Here is a 20,434-nt window from a genome sequence, read left to right as displayed (position 1 = left end):
ATGGATAAGAACGTGAAGAGAGGGAAAAAAACAATGAGAAAGGAAGAGGACAGAGGATTGGGACTAGAGGAGTGGCACTTGCAGAGAGCAAAAGCCGACCAAGCAGCCTGAATGGCTTTCTCCTGTGCTGTAAACATTGAGGATCCTAGTCATTGAGCTCAATGCTGTCCACCAGCTTCAATCAATCCACACAAACTGAGCTCCTTCAGCCATGGAACCATTCTTATAAATCATTCCTGCAAAGCCATCTAAAGCTGTCACTGAGGAGTGGAGCTCAAAAACAGGACGCACTGCTCCGCTTGTGGTCAAACCAGCGGTTTATGAAAGTTGCCCGCGATGTGCGACTCAGCCGACAGCACCCAGCATCATTATTGTACCACCCCAGTTTTCTATTTTCAATATAGTCACAGTCCAGGGACCGCCCTGTTTCTTACAGTCAGTGAATCCCGATCGCTTCAGCAGTGAAGCAGGTCGGAGTGGGGGTCGTTTCTCTGTCGATGCTGCTGATTTGTAGATGAGCTGGGACCGAGAGTCGGATTTGAACAGCCTCATGGGTGGGGGTGGAGGGAGAGAGTTCATGATCTGAATTTGTTGAACTCAATGTTAAGTCCAGAAGGCTGTAAAGTGCCTAATTGGAAGTTGAGGTGCTGTTCCTCCAGTTTGCGTTAAGCTTCACTGGAACAATGCAGCAGGCCAAGGACGGAAATGTGGGCATGAGAGCAGGGTGATGCATTGAAATGGCAAGCGACAGGGAGTTCTGGGTCATACTTGCGGACAGACCGAAGGTGTTCCGCTAAGCGGTCACCCAGTCTGCGTTTGATCTCTGAGAATAGACGTGGGAAAAAAACCTAAGACTTGTGGAAATGTAAGAATAATGCGCCAAATCTTCCGATCCCCTCACCCCAGGTACAAAATTTAGAGAACCTTTGCTTGTCTCCAATGTAGTATATCCTTCCAGAAATGTGGAGACCAAAAATCAAGTCATTGCACTGATGTTAATTCGTGTCACTTTTTTTCTGATAAAGTTGAATCTGATGTGGCCAAATAACATTTGAGTTTTCCTGAGGGTAGACTGTGAGAGAGCAGCCTGGACTGCATTGGAATTGTGAAGTCTCGAGGTAATGAATGTCTGAATGCGGGTTTTGGCAGCAGAGGAGGTGGTGAGACTGGGGCAAAGAGTGATATGATGGAGTTGGAGAAAGGCAGTCTTCATGATGGCACAAATGTGAGATTGGAAGCTCCTCTCGGGGCCATATGTGACATCAAAGTTGCACACTGACTGGCTTAATCTTGGAGACTTTTGCCAGGAGAGGGATAGGGTCGATATTTGAGGAATGGGATTTGAATCATGGATCAAAAACAAGCTTCAGTTTTCTCTATTTAATTGAATTTAATACAATTTCATTGCACTTCCATTTCACCCATTCAGGGTAGCAGTGCAACATCAGGGGAGGTCGATGGCCTACGCTCAGTGAAGTGCATCTGTGTGGACATATGCTCCAATACTTATCTCGTTGTTGCAATTCCAAATTCAGTCCACAATACAAATGGGATGAATGCAAAACAAGGGCCCCTCTATCATATTGCAAAAGTAATGTATGTAGGGTTGTAAAGGTAGAGGCAGGACTTCATTTTGCTTCTGATTAATTTATTTTACAAAGGAGAATAACCAAAATGTTAAACCCAATATGGGCAGAATTTTGAGGCCAGCTTTCTGTGGAAATAAGACAATAGCACCCTAAACATCAGGCTGGATCCTTTGCAACTCCTTTTTATGATTGGTGTAACTATTGTTTCCTTTCATTTTTTTTTTCTTCATCCAGCCCTGACCATCCATTACAATAAAACTCTAATCGTTGATGATCTGGGTTTATCTCAGGCTATTTCTATTCAAGTTCCTCCATCTCCTTTGAGGGAGTTGTTGCCCATCTCATTGAGGATAACTGCCAAACACAACCCCAAAACCCCCAACCTTCACTGAGGTTGATTACAAATTATATAGGGACTCATCAGCTCAGTTCATCCTGTCCACCAGCATTCCCTCATCACTGCTGTGTTTCCCTTTCACTCCCTTTCCCATGCTTCCTTCCTCCTGTTCCAACTCTCACTCTCTCTCGGGAAAGATGGTGGCATCATGGTAATGTCGCTGGATTAGTAATCCAGAGATCCAGGCGAATGGTCTGGGGACATGGGTTCAAATGGAATTTAAACTCAGTAAATAAAAATCTGGAATATAAAGCTGCTATCAGTAATGGTTACCATGGAACTATCATTGATTGCCATAGAAACCTATCTGTTTAACTAAATGCCCTTTCGGGAAGGAAACCCGCCACCTTTACCTGGTCTCTGTTTTCATGTGACGCCAGACCTGCAATAATATGTGAGTCTTATGAAATAGCTTAGCACACAGCTCAGTTCAAGGGTAATTAAGTATGTACAGCAAATGCTGACCTTGCCAGAGACTTCCACATCCCATGAAAAAATATGTGTCTCAACCTTTCAACCTCTCACTCTTCTTCCCATCACCCCTTTCCAACTCTCTCACTGTCCTCCCTTTCCCACTGCCTGTCTCACTTCCCCCATTTCCCACCCTGTCTCTCTCATCCTCCCCCTTTTTGCACTCTGTCCTCCCTCTCTCTCCCCTTTCCCACTCTTGTTTCTCTCTCACTCTTCCCCCCCCCCCCTTTTCTCTCTCTGCCTTCCTCTCTCACTACGATTTCCCCGCAAAGTGTTCAAAAATTACACTTTGTGTATGCTGAAGTGCGTTGAAACTGCCTTCACACCACATCCATGTAAATTCCTGGTTCGTCACTTGGCTGACAGAATGGGCAATCAGGGCACTGAAAGGTGTAAAGCTGTCCCATTGAGCAAATGTGCAAGTGCAGAGGCTCCTTAATCATATTGTGCAGGCCACAAACCCTGAATAAAAATCTATGGGTCCCTTGTTTGTACCCATTGGGTGGGGTGGGTTCATCCAGTGATGAGCCATGTTCACTGCTGCCATCTTGATAGGGATTATGTAAAGCAAGGTGCAGGCAACAAGTGCAACAGGGACCATATGCACCCATCTTTATAAGGGGCAATGTGCAGCAGGGTGTAATTAATCTGGGCCATGAAGTAGGAGGAGAGAGGACTCCTCTAAGACTTCTATCACATCAGACATGCAAAGATGATTAGTACTCAGCACAGCACCATAGTGATGCAGCAAATCCTTGAACTCTTCTGAGCTGGGCTGGGTGGGGTCAAGGTTCACTGTGCTGCATGGAGTGTGGGGGAATATTGTTCAGGTTTTAGGTAGCTGGTTTTGAGATACTCTACCTGTAACAGCACATTTCCAAACTACTGTTAAGACACAGATATTTATGTCTGATCTATAACTTGTGAATTTTAATGATGTTCTGAATGCTGCTTTATTGCTGTTTTGTTTTTAATGCCGCCTGGGGTCATGTTAAGTTTCAAGTGTTAAACTTGGGTCACATGAGAAAATAGTTTGAGAAGTACTGTGCTCACAGTAAGGATGGAAAGGGGTAATTGTTGGAGGCTTCATGCATGATTGTGTGCCATTTGTTGCCTTGGGTTGACTACTCTGTAGCTAAGTATCTTTGTTGCTGGCTTAGAGCCAGCATCTGTTATGGACGAATATTTTAGAAAAAGGGGAAGGCAAAGCCACCTGACACAGGTTGAAAAGGAGAAACCAAAGGCAGAGTATGGGCTAGATGGAAAACCAAAGGCCAGGAGTGATTTGTATGGGTTTGCAAAGAGCAGTCACAAGCTGAGAGGAACTTCAATTCCTCCAATAACCAGTGTTAATTAATTGAAATGTTGCTGGGAATGAATAATAATGCTGTTAATATGCTGATTCTCCAGTGAGGCAACAGTAATATAATAACTTGGTGTTGGTCTATGTGCAATGAATACTAAGAAGTAATGATGAAAGCAAAATAGCAGATGCTGGAAATCTGAAATAAAGACAGAAAATGCTGGAAAAACTCATTAGGTAAAATCATGGAAAAGTAACGGTGCAGAAAGAGACCATCGTGCCTGCACGAGCCAAAAAAGAGAAAAAGAAACTAGCAACTCATTTTAATTCCACTTTCCAGCACCTGGTCCGTAGCCTTGTAGATTACAGCACTTCAGATGCAAATCCTATTTTTAAATGAGTTGAATGTCTCAACTTGAACCACCAACTTAGGCATTGAATTCCAGTTGCCCACCACCCCCTGGGTGAAATAGTTTTTCCTCATGTCCCCTCTAATCCTTATACCAATCACCTGAAATTTATGCTCCTTGATAATGGATCCCTCAGCTAGGGAAGCAAGTCTTTTCTGTCTACCCTGTCTAGGACCCTCATAATTTTGTACACCTCAATTAGGTCATCCTTTATCCTCTTTTGTTGCAAGGAACATAACTCTAGCCTATCCAATCTCTCCTCATAGCTGCATTTTTCAAGCCCTGGCGACATTCTTGTAAATATCCTCTGCACTCTCTCCAGAGCAAGGATGTCCTTCCTGTAATGTGGTGACCAGAACTGTAGACAAAATTCCTATTGTGACCTGGTAGCATATGTGGAGAGGGAAACAGAGTTAGCATTTCAAGTGCGTATGTCTCTTTCTCAGATCTAAAGAGAAGTAATAAGTAATGCAAAGTATAAATGGTAGTAAGCTAGTTTATGTAATTTATCTGGATTTTCAAAAGACTTTCAATCAGGTTCCCCATAACAGAATAACGAATAAGGTCAGCATATGTAGGGTCAGGGGACCCAAGTGGTAGAATAGGTTGCTAGCTAGCTTCAAGACCGAAAACAGCGATTGGGAATAAAGGGTAATCACTAAGTGGTAGAAAGTGAGAAGTGGTGTTCCACACGGATCAGGGCTGGGACCACTGCTTTTCATAATTTACATTAAAGATTTGAACTTTGGAACCAAAAGCAGAATTTGTACTTAAGCCAAAATTGTGGGGATAGTCAATACTGAGGATGACTGCAGTATAGGAGGAAATTAACATACTTGCAGAATGGGTAAATAATTGCTAAATGAAGTTCAACACGGATAAATGTGAGTCAGTACAGTGTGATAGGAAAAATAGGAAAGTCACTTGTTACCTTGAAGTTTCAAATCTAGGGGGGTAGAGGGACAAGCTGAAAGGAACTTCAATTCCACTAATAACCAGTGTTAATTAATTGAAATGTTGCTGGGAATGAATAATAATGCTGTTAACATGCTGATTCTCCAGTGAGGCAACAGGAATATAATAGCTTGGTGTTGGTCTATGTGCTACAAATATAGCAAGCAGTCAATACCCTTCAGCTATTAAAAATTGCCCATTGTTCTAGTGTGAACACGGTCACCTTTTAAACACAATGACAAGCAAACATGTAGCTCTTTGTAAATCCTCCTCCCCTCTCATCCTATACCCTGCCCTTCTGCCACATTGCCTGCCCCTTATCATTAGGCTTTATTTATCACTTGTGCTTAAGCAATTTAGTGAAAAATATGCAGGACTGGAAAAAGAATTTTCAGAATCACAAAATTTTAATGGCACAAAAGGGGTCCATTTGGCCCATGATGTCTGCACCAGCTCTTCCAGTCAACATTATGACCTGGTGCCATTGCCCTGCCTTTTCCCTGTACCCCTGCACATTGTTTCTATTAAAATAATCATCTAGTGCCCTCTTGGGTGCCTTGATTGGGCCTGCCTCCGCCATGCTTTCAGGCGGTGGGTTCCAGACCTGGACCGCTCGTTGTGTGGAGGGGTTTTTCCATGCTACACATTTGCTGCTTTTGCAAATCGCTTTGAATCTGTGTCCTCTTGTTCTTGATTCTTTTACGGGCAGTTACAGCTTCTCCCTATCTACTCTGCCCAGCCCCCTCATGACTTTGAATATCTCTATCAAATCTCCTCTTATCCTTCTTCTCTCCAATGAGAACAGACCCAACCTCTCCAGTCTATCTTCGTAACTGAAGTTTCTCATCCCTGGAACCATTCTTGTAAACCTCTTCTACACTTTCTCCAATGTGTTCATATCCTTCCTATAATGTGGAGCCCAGAACTGCATACAATACTCCAGTTGAGGTCCAATGAGTATCTTATATAAATTCAGCATAGCCTCCTGCTTCTGTACTCTATGCCCCTATTAATAAATCCCAGAATACTGTATGCTTTATTAATTGCTCTCTCCACCTGTCCTGCCACCTCTTGAAGTTCTAAACTGTCCTCGTCACAGCTTACAACACTCCCAAGTTTCGTATTGGTGCAAACTTTGAAATTATCCCTGTGGACCAAGATCTAGATCATTAATATATATCAGGAAAAGCAAGGGTCCCAATACCGACCCCTGGGGAACTCCACTACCAACCTTCCTCCAACCCGAAAAGTATCCATTGACCATTACGCTTGGCTTCCTATTTCTCAGCCAATTTTGTATCCATGTTGGTACTGTCCATTTTATTCCATGAGGAATAACTTGTCTCACAAGTCTGTTGTGTGACACTATATAAAATGACTTTTGAAAGTCCATGCATGCCACATCAACAGCATTACCCTCATCAACCCTCTCTGTTACCTCTTCAAAAAATTCCAGCAAGTTAGTTAAATACAATTTCTCCTTTAGAAATCCGTGCTGGCTCTCCCTAATCAACCCATATTTTTCCATCTGACTACTATTCCATGCCAAATAATAGTTTTTAAAATCTTGCCTACCACTGAAGTTAAACTAACTAGTCTGTAATTGCAGGACTTAACCTTACAACCTATTTTGGACAAGGGAGCAATGTTTGCAATTCTCCAGTCCTCTGGCACCATCTCTGAGTCTAGGGAAGGCTGAAAAATTATGGCCAGTGCCCCTGCAATTTCTACTCTCATTTCTCTCAATATCTTTGGATGCATCTCATCCGGTCCAGGAGCCTTGTCAACTTTAAGTACCGACAGTCTATTCAACACTTCCTTCTTATCAATTTTGAACCCTTCTAGTGACAGAGTTTACTTGTCTGTCTCCATGGCCTCAGCATCTAGCTCCTTGGTAGAGACAGATGCAAAGTGTCTGAACTTCAGACAGGGCAAAACTGTACCCACACATGAAGGGATCGAGAATGAGAGCGCACAGATTTGGATTGATTAGCAGAAGAGGCAATAGTGATATAGGGTGAAACTTTTCCACATGGCGAGTGGTTGGGGTCTGGAATGCTCTGCCTGGGAGTGTGGTGGAGGCGGGTTCAATTGAAGCATTCAAGGGGGAATTGGACTATAGTCTGAGGGGGAAGAAGGTGTGGGGTTGTGGGCAGAAGGAAGGGAAATGGAATTAGATGAATTGCTCATTCGGAGAGCTGGTGCACACAGGATGGACCAAATGGCACTGTAACAATTCTGTGATTCTGTGACACTCCCAGTGCAGTACTGAGGGAGTGCTGCACTGTCAGAGCTTCTTTCAGATGAGATGATAAACAGAGACCCTATCTGCCCTCTCAGGTGGATATAAAAGATTCTATTGCTTTACTTTGAAGAGGAGCAGGACACGTTATCGCTGGTGTCTTGGGCTTGACTAACTCTCAATCAGCATCACAAGAAACAGATGAAAGGTTATTGACCTGAAATATTAACTCTGTTTCTTTCTCCACAGATGCTGCCAGACCTATGGAGTATTCCAGCATTTTCTGTTTTATTTCAGTTTTCCAGCATCTGCGGTATTTTGTTTTTGTAAAATGCAATTATCTAGTCATTATCACATTGTTTTCCGTGCTAGTGGTCATGGGTTTGGAAGGTGCGGTCTAAGGAGGCTTGGAGAGTTTCTGCAGTGCATCTTGTAGATGGTGCACACTGCTGCCACTGTGCATCAATGGTTGGGGGAGTTTGTGGATAGGGTGCCAATCAAGCGGGCTGCTTTGCCCTGAATGGTGTTGAGCTTCTTGAGTGTTGTTGGAGCAGCACTCATCCAGGCAAGACTTGTGCCTGGTAGATGGTAGACAGCCTTTGGTAAGTCAGGAGGTGAGTTACTCGCCCCAGGACTCCTAGCCTCTGACCTGCTCTTGTAGCCACAGTATTTATATGGCTCGTCCCAGTTCAGTTTCTGGTCAATGGTAACCCCCAGGATGTTGGAATGACTAAAATTGCAGATGCACAAGTGGACAGAATGGAAGAGTTCAGGGATCCAGGAAATCTGGAGGAGATTAAAGAGATAATACCATCTAGCGGGAGAGTGTAAATTGAGCCCCTCCACTAAGGGCAGAGTGTGCAGTTCCTCTTTCTGGATGAGGTGGGTGTTGGGAGGTACAAAAGAATAAAAATTGCGTGGGGGGGTGGGTGGGTGGTGTTCTGATTGGAATGGTACCTAATGCCCTCTGGCATGCTGCCATTGGTGCATCAGTGGGAATGAATGATCTGTCTGCTGTCAGTACCAGAATCCAGGGACACAGGGGCAGAATATTCCTTAAATGGTGAGAATCACAGAATTGTTACAGTGCAGAAGGAGGTTATTCAGCCCATCATGTCTGCGCCAGGTCTCTGAATGAACATGAGAGACTGGAAAATATTGCCGGTCAGAGACCTCAGTGTCCTTGTACATAAATCATAGAAGGTTAACAAGTCAGTAAAGCAAGCAATTAGGAAAGCAAGTGATATGTGAGCCTTTATTGCAAAGGCTAGAATATAGAATCATAGAAAGTTTGCAGCACAGAAAGAGGCCACTTGATCCATTGAGTCTGCGCTAACCGAAAAACGTGCCACCCAACCTAATCCCACTTTCCAGCATTTGGTCATAGCCCTGCAGGTTATGGCACTTGAGGTGCATATCCAGACACCTTTTGAATCAGCTAAGGATTTCTGCCTCTGCTACCCTTTCAGGCAGTGAGTTCTAGACCCCTCCCACCCTCTGGGTAAAAAGAAGTTCCTTATCTCCCCTCTAATCTTTCTACCAATCACTTTAAATCTATGCCCCCTAGTCACTGACCTCTCTGCTAAAGAAAATAGGCCCTTCCCACCCAATCTATCCAGGCCCCGGCCTCACAATTTTGTACAGCTCAATCAAATCTCCCCTCAGCCTTCTCTGTTCCAAGGAGAACAACCCCAGCCTATCCAATCTTTCCTCATAGCTGCAATTTTCCAGTCCTGGCAACATCCTCGTAAATCTCTGTGCCCTCTCTAGTGTAACTTCATCCTTTCTGTAACGAGGTGACCAGAATGGAGCACTGTATAACAATATAAATTTACAATATAAAAGTAAAAAAGTCTTACTACAATGATGGAGGTGAGGCTGCACCTGAAGTACTGTACAGAGTTTTAGTCTCCTTACCTAAGGAAGGATATATCTTCCTTAGAGGAAGCACAACAAATGTTCACTAGACTGATTCCTGAGGATAGGATTGTCTTTTGAGGAGAGATTGAGTAAATTAGGCCTGTATTTCCTGGAATTTAGAAGAATAAGAGGTGATCTCATTTGGAATGTAGAAAATTATGAAGAGGCTGGACAGGGTTGATGCTGAGAAAGTATTTTCCCCAGTTGGAGAATCAGGAATTAGGGGGAATTGTCTCGAAATATAAGGACTGAGATGAGAAATTTTCTCACTCAAGTGATTGTGAATCTTTGGAATTTTCTAACCTCAGAGAGCTGTGGACGCTCAGTCATTGGGTATACTCAAGACAGGAGCCGATAGTTTTCTGTGCACTGAGAGTTAAGGGATATGGGGATAGTGCAGGAAGGTGGATTTGAGGTAAAAGATCAGTGTTGAGTAGTGGAGCAGGCTCGAAGGGCTGAATGGCCTACGCCTGCTTCAGGGTAGTTTACATTGAAAAAGTTATGCTGAACCTGCATGGAACCTTAGTAAATCTATGCTTAGTACCATGTGTGGTTCTGATTGCCATATTATAAAAAGGATAAAGAAGCAGAGGAGGAGGTGCAGTGAAGATTTTCAACATTGTACTGACCTGAAATACATGGGCCTCACTATTAGGAAGGAGATAATAAACTCAGCCAGTAAATGTTGATAAAAGGAGGCTGAAGGGTGACCTAATAGAGTTTTTTAAAATATGAAAAATTTTATTGAGTGGATACACAGGGAACTTGTGGGGAGATGCATAACTAGAAGCCATCTATATAAGATAAACACCTAGAAATCCAACAGGGAATTCATAAGAAACCTCTTTACCCAAAGAGCAGAGAAAATGTGGAACTCGGTGCCACAGAAGTGGCTGAAGCAAATATTATGGATCCATTTTGAGAAGGGAAAAGAGGGATATAACAATATCTTGATATGAAGAAAGATGGGAGGAGACTCAATTAGAACATAAATACCAGCGTGGACTGGATGGGTGGAACAGCCTGTTTCTGTGCCATACGTCATATGTAATCCTATAAACTGTAGATCATCACTTTGAAACATTTATCCAAGCGCTCAGTTACTCTGTCCTCAGTAACAAGATTGCAGTTGCTTCCTCATTACTAGCCAGACCTGGCCAGACCACAAGGAAGAATTGAGTCCTGCTCTCCATTGTTAAATTATCTCTTGAATGGTATTGAGCCTGCTGTCAGGGATATGAATGACATGTTCTGCCAGTGGAGCTGATTTTGAGTTATTAGTGTCTCAATTCTGGTCCAATTGGCAGAGGAGAGGCAACTGATTTTGGCCTTTCTTGCAACCTGATTTGGAGGATCTTGCTAAGGAGATGCCTTCTACAGCTTGTCCAAGTCTCCAAAGCATATATGAACACAGGGATCACAGTTACCTGGGAAATCATGGCCTTGCTCTTGGATTTGAGATCCTGCTTCTCGAATACTCTTTTTCCCAGCTGACACATTGGAGGTGATTAGGAATTTTGTCCTCTATCTGCCTTCGTCGTGAGGATACTCCAGTGGTACAGAAAATTATTCACATTTTCCATGGTCCCATTGTCCATCTTAATGAATGTCGGGATATGTTTTGCTGTTGTTGCTGGTTGGAATAGGAACTTAGTTTCCTGGGTGATTAGTGAAAGCTCTATTTACTCAAATGCATCAGGGAAGGCGTGAGCAATGATCTGGAGCTCAGGTTCTGATTAAGCATACACACAAGCATCATCTATATACTGAAGCTGTATGTATGAAGTTCAAGGGGGGCTTCATTTTCGATTGAAGGTGTTGTAGGTTCTTGTCTAGTCTGTAGATTATCTCCATGTTTGAGTAAACTGCTTGAGGTGAGGCATAGTATTGCAGCGAGGAAAATGGAGAAGAGAGTTCCTGCAAGGGCACAACCTTGTTCGACCCAAGTTTTCACAGAGATAAGGATTGTGGTAGCTTTGTTGGTGAGGATCGTGGCTTCCATGTCATCCTGGAATAGGCAGAGCTGGTAGCAAATTGCTGAGCACAGCCAAATTTGAGGAGGACAATAATGCATAAGCCTTCATGGTCAACAGAGTCAAAGGCACTTGTGAGGTCAGAAAAGGCCACATGCAGCGGTTGGTGCTGTTCCTTACACTTGTTGATGATAGTCTGTGGGCGAATACCACACTGCAACCCTGGAAAGGGATTCTTGGCCACTAGGAGGAGGCGGTTAAGAAGGGTTCTTGCAATGATTTTCTCTGTTGCAGACAGCAGGGAGACTCCACTGTAGTTACTGCAATTATGCTTGTTTCCTTTCTTAAATCTAGCCGTGATCACACTGTCCCTTCGATCCCTGGCATCTGCTGTTCTTGCCTGACAAGGGATGTGAGGTTGTGCATCTGTGCCGGGAGGGTATCTCTGCTGTTTTGAGAATTTCAGCAGGGATTCCATCTGCTCCAAGGACTTAACTTTTAGTTGTCAAATGGCTTTTTCAACTTTACTCCGAAGCAGGGTAGCACCCACACTTCCATGTCAGCATTCCCTCTGTGACACCCTGGGCCGCTCTGTCACCCCCCCCCCCGCCCACCCCCCCACACACACCTCATCCCCTTCCCACATCACCCTCACATGAAATTGCAGGAGGGACAACATCTATCCCTTTACCACCACTCTCCTCAGACACCTCTTCCAGGTAAAGCAGCAATTCTCTGGATTTGATTCACTTTAGTCTATTGCATTCGCTGCTGTGGACCAAAAACAATGGATGACTGGTGTGCGGAACACCTTTTCTCAGTGCGCAGGCATAATCCCAACCTTCCTGTCGCTTGCCGTATCAATTCACCATTTTGCTGTCATGCTCACGTTCCTGTCCTCGGCCTGTACAACGTTCCAGTGAATGTCAAGCAAACTGGAGGAACAGCACCTCCTCTTCCGATTCACAGCTTTCTGGACTGAACATTGAGTTCAACAACTTCAGACCATGAACTCTGCCCTCAATTTGGATTTTTTTCTTCGACGCCCTCCCTCTCTCTCTCTTCCACCCCCCCAACCCCCCCTTCACCCAGCCCCAAATGCCAGTCTGTATCTTTTTGTTAAGTTTTGCTTTCAGAAAGTGTTGACTGTTGTTCTGATACTAATGCATTGTTATATTGCTTCAGACAGGGCTGATCATTCTGCTGCTATTAACATCTGCTATGGTCTCTAATACTATCATTACTACTCTCTTTGTCATTTAATCTCTCCTGATCTCCTATTTTGCTCCACCTGCTGCACACTACCTTCCCTCACACCTTTCCAACATCATAAAACCCATCACATTTTTACCTCTCCAGCTCTGAAGAAGTCCCTTGGACTCAAAACGTTAACTCTGTTTCCCTATTGTTGTTGCCAGACCTGCTGTGTATTTCCAGCATTTTCTGTTTTGATTTCAGATTTCAAGCATGTGCAGTTTTTTTGTTTTTATATTAGTCTGGTGAACCTTTGCTGCCTCCATCTATGGCAAGTATATCCTTCCTTCGATAAGGAGACCAAAACTGTGCGCACTATTCCAGATGCAGTCTTGCCAAGGATCTCTATAGTTGCAGCAAGACATCTTTCCTACATTTAGATTACATGATTATTGCAGTCCATTTCTTACACATGCCATTTATTTTTCTTACCATATACTCTGTCCTACAGTGTAACCACTGTTAGTGGGCCTATAAACTACCCCCACTCAGTTCTCCTATTTCTTATATCTACCCAAATTGATTTTGCATCATATTTTATTGAGCTATGGTCATGTCTCTCTACTGTAGGAATGTCATCCTTATTTAACAGAGCTACCTCCTCACCACCTGTTCCCAACTTCCTGTCTTTCTGAAATGTCCAATCCCCTGTCATATTCAGGTCCAGGCCTTGGTCACCCTGTAACCAAGTACTGGCCATCAGGTCATACCCATTGACTTCTGTTTGTGCTGACAATTCCTCAATTTTGTTATGAATCTTGTGCACATTCAGATGCAGAGCCTTTAATTTGACTTTTTTTTCTACCATTTTTGTAATCTCTGGCCTCATCTGCCAGTAACCCTTGTCCCTTCCTGCCACACTGGTTACCATTACTCAAATTGCTACCCTGCTCTATTACCTTTTTGTTTCCCTTTAATTTACCACATCTCCTCTCACTTGACCCCTCCCTCCGCCCACTATATGGTGTAGAGCCCTCTCTACTGCCCTAATTATACGACTTGCCAGAACACTGGGCTTAGCATGGTTCAGTTGAAAACTGTTGGATACATATCATTAGATTTCCATTTACAAATCCTTGGATTTGAAGAAGCTGAAACTGTGTGCACTTTTCATTTCTGAATAAATATAATAATTTCAGTTTTTTTTGAACCTGTTAACATGTTGTCCCTCGGCCTCCTTTAAGCTTCACCCAGGATTGGGCTGAATGATACAGGAGGTATGAACCTGAATAGGGAAGGGGCTTAAAAGATCGTCAGCAGAGAATCCAGCTGCTGGAGGAAATGTAATCAAAATAGCGGGCTGGGATGCTCTGTTTCCAGAAGGCCAGTCAGTTATTGTGTTGTGTACACTCCTGAGTTGGATTGGAGTAAGGTTAGCCTGCACTTTATAAGGAGACTGGTGCTAACAGTCAGGATGAGCAGTTCTTATTTGCGGAATTCCTACAGGTTTCATGGTGTGCCATTTGAAAATGTTATTGCCTTTATTTTCTGTTTGGTTTCCTTCAAAGTTCAGTTTATTCTTAGTTTATTACCAGTATCTGTTGTGGAAGAATTTCTGTGGAAGATGTGAAAGGCTGGTTGGTTTGTAGGGGAGCCCAAAGGCAGAGGGTGAACGGGGTGTGGTAAGAGGGAATCAACGGAAGTTCATGGGGGCGCAAGACATGAGAGATGAAGTGTAAATGCTGCCTCGATCTCCTATCTATCCGTTAATAAGTATTCCTTGACGTGTTTGAGAGTGGTAGAATCAATACCAAGCTGGCTAACAGGAAACATTGTAGGAGTTAAAGGTAGTTACTCTGGCAAAATATGGGATTGGTGCTGTTACCATTACATTTTGGGCTGGGAATTAAAAGTACTGTATTCGGCAAATTTTGAAATTGTAAGGGATGCAGTTAATACAGTGTAGTACCTCAACAAAAACACAGGGAGACATTAATAAACTTGCAAGATGCGCATATAAGTGCCAGATAATAGGTGAATGTGAAGCGTACATTTTAGTGGGAAGAATAAGAAGGCCACATGTTCGTTGGAAAGTCAGTGTCTAAGTGGGGTTCTGTAACAGAACATCTGGGAGAAGAGATAAATCACAGAATTGTTACAGCACAAAAAGAGGCCATATGGCCTATTGTGTCTGCACCAGCTCTGTGAATGAGTGTTTCACCTAGTGCCATTCTCTGACCTTCTCCCTGTAATCATGCACATTTGTTTTTTTTCAAATAATCAATAATCCCTTTTGAATGCCTTGATTGAACCTGTCTCCACCACACTCAGGCAGTGCATTCCAGACCCTAACCACTCGCTGTGTGATTTTTTTTTTCTCATATCGCTTTTGCTTCTTTTCCCAGTTACCTTAAATCTGTGCCCCCTCATTTTCGATCCTTCCACCACTGGGAATAATTTCTCCCTATCTGCTCTGTCCAGGCCCCCCTTGATTAAATCAGATCTCCCCTCAGCTACCTTTTCTCCAAAAGAGAAGAGTCCCAACTTCTCCAATCTACCTTCATAACTAAAGTTTCTCATCCCTGGAATAATTCTCGTAAACCTCTTCTGCACTCTGTCCAATGCCTTCAGCTCCTCGCTCTTGTAATCTATGCCCCTATTAAGAAAGCACAGGGTACTTTCTGTATGCTTTATTAACTGCTCTCTCAACTTGTCCTGCCACCTTTAATGACTTGTGTACATGTACACCAGGATACCTGTGCTCTTGCATCCTCTTTAGAGTCACTGACTACAAATCCTGCAAGTAATGATCATAGGGTTAATGAGAGCATAAGAATAAAACAAACCCCACACTGGGATTTATTTCTGGAAGGATAGAATTGAACAACAGAAATTCTGGTAAACTTATAGAATCTTGGTTAGTCCACGCTTGAGCATTTCTGATCTCCACAATATTAAAAAAGATGATCAAGAGCCTGAGGAAGATGTGAAAAACATTTACAAGGACAAATGAAAAGGACATTAAGTATGGTGGAGGTATGCACCCAGTGTAAAACTACATTATAACATTTATTCAATTATTCATTATAACATTTTATTCAATTGAATTTTGAAATCAGCTGTTCACTATTCCAGAGATATTACAAATTTTGTTTATTTGTGATGGCAATGATCTGGATCTTTATGGACTTCATCACAAAGCCTGTTGTGAGATAGGACAGAATTAAAAATTCATGGATGGTAAACTTCGTATACTGTTTTCAATCAAAAACTGATCAATGTTTCTTAGACCATGGCTTATCTGTGTACAAATGTTTGTCCAAATCCATCTATTTTAAGTGCTGCAGCTAGCAAGACAGAAACTGCATGAAAAAAACAATTTCTATCCTCGGGAATATCGATTTTGTTATAATTATGGCTCCTTGCTAAAGTCCACAAACCGTGATAATCATTTGGCACAGTTAATGAAGATGGTAAATAACATGTCAGTGGTATTTAGTGGTCCATCTGTGTATTGTACATCATCTGGTTGAATTGTAGCCATAATTTTGGATGGTCAATGAGTTATTGCTTTCTATATGTCAGCATTTTCCCATTGGCTCTCCCAATCCTTACAGAAGATTTTATCCTTGTGCAATGTGTTGTTTTGTTTGAGCCATCTGACAGCCTCCATGACTTTGGTCTCCTGTACTGGTGCATACACTGTCCTTTTTAAAAGCAAGCTTTCATTTCAATTTGAGTGGTCCAACATTAGCATTTTGTGGCAGTTTCAGTAAACAGATTTCATTCACTGTTGATGATGCATCGACAGTACTACAGTAAATTGCCTTCTGACCTTTTTGTAAAGAGTATCATAAAAGGGGATGCATTGGCTAATCAATCTGATTTGAGGGGGTCTGAGATTTTCTCACTTGGGAGGCCACTGATGATTCATTTGCCCATTTGTAGTTGTGTAGGTATTTATCGTCTCTTAAGAGCAGTGTGACGTGCGTTACAGATCCTTGATGTTCCATGCATTTGCAGGTTCACAGTTTGAGGTTACCTTCAATGGACACTTTGTATGTCTACTTATGCTCCTCCATCTCATTGTTCAGCAAATACTGTCCAATCGCAGAATCTCATCTAGCGTTAGGCATTATGTTCTCAGTTATTGTTAGCAAAAACTACAGATTGAGTAAGAAAAAAGTGTTTGACTTTCTATTTAAAAAAAAGACTGTGCAAAGAATAGCAGAATGTTTCAGTCATTGATGAGTGAGTTAGCTACTGAAGCAGTCCATGTCCAGATGCAGCAAGACCTGGACAATATGCAGGCTTGGGTTGACAAGTGGCAAATAACAAATCGCACTGCACAAGTGCATGGCCATGACCATCTCCAACAAGAGAGAATCTAACCATTGCCCCATGACATTCAATGGCATTATCATCAGTGAATGCCCATATTATCATGTGCTGGAGGCTACCATTTACCAGAAACTGAACTGGATTAGCCATATAAATACCGTGGCTATAAGAGCAGGTCAGAGGCTAGGAATTATGCAACGAGTGACTCAATTCCTGACTCCCTCAACTCACCAAAGCCACTCAGACAGCACCTTCCAAACCCACAACCCACTGTCATATAGAAGGACAAGGGCAGCAAACACATGGGAACATCACTTGCAAGTTCCCCTCCAAGCCACCCACCATCCTGACTTGGAAATATATCGCTGTTCCTTCACTGTCGCTGGGTCAAATTCCTGGAACTCCCTTCCTAACAGCACTGTGGGTGTACTTGCACCACAGGGACTGCAGCAGTTCAGGATGGAAGCTCACTACTACCTTCTCGAGGGCAATTCGGGTTAGGCAATAAATGCTGGCCCAGCCTGTGACTCCCACATGCCAAGAATAAAATAATTTGCCTGGGTTTGTATATACATGGTAACTCCTGCCAACGCAAGATGGGTTGCAATAGCACTTCATTGCACCCATACTTGTCCAGGTGCAGAAATCCACCGTCATAAATAGTGCTAGTTGAATTTCCGTGTATCCCCAAAATATCAACAAATTACTTGGGTTTGTGAGATCCAGGGTTTTACCTCTAAACCTACTTGGTTTTGACTTCAACCTTTTTTGGTTTATCAGGCTATGATTTTTAGCTAAGTTTGTGGAGATTAGTGTTCGCTATTAAAGCAGAGGTGCAATTGTAAGGAGCATTTTAGATTTGTGAAAGAAATTATAATTCAATGTGGGGTGAGCTGTGGGTGGACGGCGTGGTAGAATGTGTGAGCACTGGTGCTGTAAAATTTCAGGTTGGGCGGCGGGCTGATCGCGCATCCGCTCTACTGTGCATTGCTCCCTATTAGCGGCCGAGCAGAGGCGGGAGACAAAAGTACAATCCTGTGGATGCGGGAAATGGGGAGAGAGGCGGGGTGTTGCTGACAAACGGGAAGCCTCCTCGGCGACGGCTCATTCGCGCTGAGCTGCTGCCCCGGTGACTGTTCAGTGGCAGCAGATTGTGTTTAGCTTCGAAGTGGATCAGACTGAAGCCACTGGTCTGCAGCCAGTCCGAGAGTCGCTCCGACTGGAAGGTGTCTTTATGTATGAGCGCTGCAGATTTGTGGATAAACTGGGAGCGGGATTTACTGTCATGTGGCTCCTCCGCCTCCTTTACCTCAGCCTCTCCATTAGGCTGATGGACGCAGGAGGTAAGGATGTAAAATGTGGATGGGAAGCCGAGGATCCCCGGTAACCGGGAGTTGGAAATGTTGCTGGAGTTGATTGAGTTTGTGTGTGTGTGTGTGTGTGTGTGTAAACTGTCGGAGCCGAATCAGGACTGAGTCCGAGTCAATCCGGTTACACAGCTTCCCACTGGATGTGTTTGTGAGCCCCTCTCCCCGTCCTCCTCAGAATCGAACCCGCACCGCTACCAAGGCCCAGCCGGTGTACGTTCCGGCCCGGCCCGGCCCATCCCTTTCTGTCGAAGGGTCATGAGGACTCGAAACGTCAACTCTTTTCTTCTCCGCTGATGCTGCCAGACCTGCTGAGTTTTTCCAGGTAATTCTGTTTTTGTTTCCTTTCACTTGGTTCCTTTGCAAACACAGTGGTAGGCTTACAGGCTTTGATGATGTATGCCTGTGCTCTGCATGCACACAACTGCTGTCTGATCTCCTCAGCACATCTCTTTGAATGTAAATATTCATTGTATCATCAGCCCCTTTGAACGCCACCTCTTCTAACAATAAAACCCCTTTCAGAGTACCAATTTTATTAGTAATATGAACATTGCTTGGTCTTTGCTAGCTAGGTGCCAGATTTCACTCACCTTGAATTCTGTATTCAACAAAATGCCAATGCACTCTACTGTTCTTAGATCTCAAAGCTAGTATACATCAAAGCACTCAGACTAGCTGGCTTTAATCCAGTTAAGACACACTCAGACTAAACCTCTATTTTAAAAGAAAAATAATTTCCAACAATATCATATACATTAATAGCTTCATGACACAGCTACAAAGTCACAAAAAAGGAATGAATCCGGACGGACCACCTGGCATTGACCTAGACACCAGAAATGACAATGGCAATCTTGAAACTGCAAAGTCCTCCGGTAACATCTGGGGACTAGTACCAAAATTGGGAGAGCTGTCTCAGACTAGTCAAGCAACTGCCTGACGTAGTCATCCTCACAGAATCGTATCTTACAGATAATGTGCCAGACACCACCATCACCTTCCCTGGGTATGTCCTGTCTCACCGGCAGGACAGACCCAGCAGATGTGGTGACACAGTGGTCTACAGTCAGCAGGGATTTGCCCTGGGAGTTCTGAACATCGAATCTGGACCCCATGAAGTCTCATCACATCAGGCCTATCCTGTCTATGCCCTTATTAAGTTCTTCTTCTGAAGGTTCACTTTACGTGTAAAGCTCCTGTTCAAATTTTCCTGACACTTTGAACTGATTTGGTTGATTTTTCCCAGATTACACTAGTATTGCTAATGTAAATGAGTGGAAACTCTACACCCAGAAATCCAGATCCTGAACTCCCAATCAATAACTGAATATTTACTGATATAACATGTGCTGTCATTTACAGTAGTTTTTCTTGGCATTTCACTGCTTCATTGCCAGAGTTTAACTTACATTTTTTTGTCGATCAGTTGGGCAGGAAGAAGTATTTGGTGTCAATGGTTCATCACCTTTACTGGATCCTAAAATTGGAGCTGATCTGAGCAAAAGTGATGTTGTATGGGAGCCCACTGGCAGTGATATAAGGCTTCTTATTATCTTGGATTATGTTCCTAATTACTCTAAACTGGAGCCAAATGAACAGTTCAAATTACGTTTATGTTTTAATGTGTCCACTGGCTCTCCGTGGATAATTAATGCAACATCTAGAGACCAAGGAGTTTATAAAATCACTGTAGATGGAAAAATGAGAGGAAGATGAGTTTTGAAACTCATTGGTAAGTAATTCCTTGAATTTGAAAGTGATGCAGCTTGTGAATTATTGACTACCAAACTTAAGAAATGTGGCACAGGATTTGTGGTTGTTGCTTTTGTTGAAGACAAAACTAGATTCCTTATCTGTAAAGAAAGACAAAAATGAAAGGTGAAAAAATGGATTGTAGCCCTTCAGACCCTGTCCATTGCTGCAATATGTCTCTTATCCCGTGGAGTAGGGGGAATAGATGAAGAAAGGATTGAGGTTAAGGTGGGAAGAGGAGGGATAGGATGGAAGATGAGGGGAGAGTAGCATGGAGGGGATAAGGTTGGTGTGAGGATGAGGCAGAGAGAGGCTGGCAGGAACAAGAGGTGGGTATGGAATAAAATCTTCAGTTCAATCCACAACTGCCAAATTGCCCCCCAAAGCATTTGTATTGACATGATAATTTTTTTGGACTGCTCGCATTGCCTTTTCTAAAGCATTATTTTTTTTTCTCTCTTGACGGGCAGCTGGAAAACTGGGAGGCAACTGAGGAGGATGGGGCACAACTGGTACTT

This window comes from Carcharodon carcharias, chromosome 19 (assembly GCF_017639515.1).
Source record: "Carcharodon carcharias isolate sCarCar2 chromosome 19, sCarCar2.pri, whole genome shotgun sequence".
Classification (NCBI taxonomy): Eukaryota; Metazoa; Chordata; class Chondrichthyes; order Lamniformes; family Lamnidae; genus Carcharodon; species Carcharodon carcharias.
The sequence above is the reverse complement of the archived record's forward strand: the minus strand, read 5'-3'. Positions refer to the sequence as shown.